The following is a 1,639-nucleotide window of genomic DNA, read 5'->3' as shown; positions in this document are numbered from 1 at the left end:
TTTTTTTTTTCTTTCTAGGTTTTCTATATGTCTCCCCATTACCTTGTTGGCTGCATGATTTCTATTGAGAGAGCCAAGCTTAATCTGTTTTGTTTGCCTTTGTATGTTACACTTCTCTTTTCCCTAGCTGCTTTCAGGATTCTGTACTTATATTTGATAATGGATTGCTTGATTATTATATGTCTTGGTGATTGTTTTTTAGGGTCTATCCTTCCTGGAGTTCGTTGAGCTTCTTGAATGCTTGTTTTTTCACTTTTCAGGATGTTAGGGAAGTTTTCTTTCAGAAGCTTGTCAGATATCTCCTCTATGGACTTGTGTGATTCTTCCTGTTCTGGGATGCCAATAATTCTTAAGTTATTCCTCTTCATGTTGTCCAACATGAATCTTAGGCCTTCTTCAGATTTTTTTATCCTTTTTTCTGCTAGATCTTCTGTAGTAGAGCGATTGCTCTTCATAGTAGTGTTGAGAGATTTATCTCCTAGCTCACTAGTTCCGGCTTCTATCTCTTCAGTTCTACTCCTTTTCCCTTTCAGTGTATTGTCCATTTCTGATATTCTATTATTAATCGTTTGGACCTCTTTCTGTAGGTTTTGAATTATTTCCAATGCTGTCTCTATCTTATTTGATTGTTCCTGTAGCACTTTCCTGATTTCTTCCTTATTTTTCTCTACTCCATTTCGTAGAGTGTTTTGATACATTTTATAATCATTTTTCTGAATTCCTTCTCAGGCATTTCCAAAGCCTGCCTATCTTTCAGTATGGAGTGTAGGCCTACTTCCAGCTCATTTGCCTCAATCAGTTTATCTCGTTTCTGGCTATGTGCTGATATGGTCATCTGCTTCTGCTTCTTGGCATGTTCAATAGTTAACTGTGAGAGCCCACGGAGGCTGTTGGGAGACGGGCACCTGCAGGGGCTGCTGGGAACTGGGGGCTCGGTTGCCACGTTGCTGTTTTGCCCTAGCTGTGGGAACAAGCTGATACTGGAAGGGGGGCAACATTGCCACCACTTCACTTGCAACACCTGTCCCTATGTACACAATACTGCCCGCAAGGTAACAAATTGGAAGTATCCCAAACATAAGGATGTGGATGACGTGCTTAGAGGAGCTGCTGCCTGGGAGAATGTTGACTCTACTGCAGAGCCATGTCCCAAAAGTGAGCATCCACGTGTCGACTTCATGCAGTGTCAGACACGCTCTGCGGATCAGCCAATGACCACCTTCTACAAGTGTTGTAATGCCCAGTGTGGACACCACTGGAGGGATTAGGGGCCACGTTGGCCCAGCAGCATACACACCTTGTTCTGTACAACCTGGCAGAACCCAGTAGGACTGTGTCCTGTGTTCTGAGGGCTGTGGTCCTTAAATGATGTGACAGAAAGCCAACCCTTTGGGGCAAAGAGACCAGAAGTATGGTCATGCAGTCCATTTGCCAGTTGGAGCGGACAACTTCATTTATGTCCTTGGAGTTTTGTACCTGAGGAGGAACTTCCTTTAACTATATCTGCCCTGTTTAAGGTCCAGATTGCTTATCTTTACATGTTTTGAGCAATTGACATTCCTACATCTTCTCATGCTCTTCAATATTTACATAAATAATAAAGTAAGAAGTATTCACTTATTACATTGTATTTATATAA

The 1,639-nt window shown here is 42.0% G+C and overlaps 1 protein-coding gene and 1 pseudogene across 4 annotated transcripts in view; both read left to right on the top strand.

Moving 5' to 3' along the window:
- Nucleotides 1-1,639, top strand: part of LPP (LIM domain containing preferred translocation partner in lipoma) — a 938,906-nt gene that overhangs the window by 499,034 nt on the left and 438,233 nt on the right. The gene's annotated exons all lie outside the window — the stretch shown is intronic.
- LOC102830141 lies at nt 828-1,268 on the top strand (annotated as a pseudogene).

This window comes from Chrysochloris asiatica, unplaced genomic scaffold, assembly GCF_000296735.1.
Source record: "Chrysochloris asiatica unplaced genomic scaffold, ChrAsi1.0 scaffold00177, whole genome shotgun sequence".
Classification (NCBI taxonomy): Eukaryota; Metazoa; Chordata; class Mammalia; order Afrosoricida; family Chrysochloridae; genus Chrysochloris; species Chrysochloris asiatica.
This window is presented reverse-complemented; position numbering and strand designations above follow the sequence as displayed.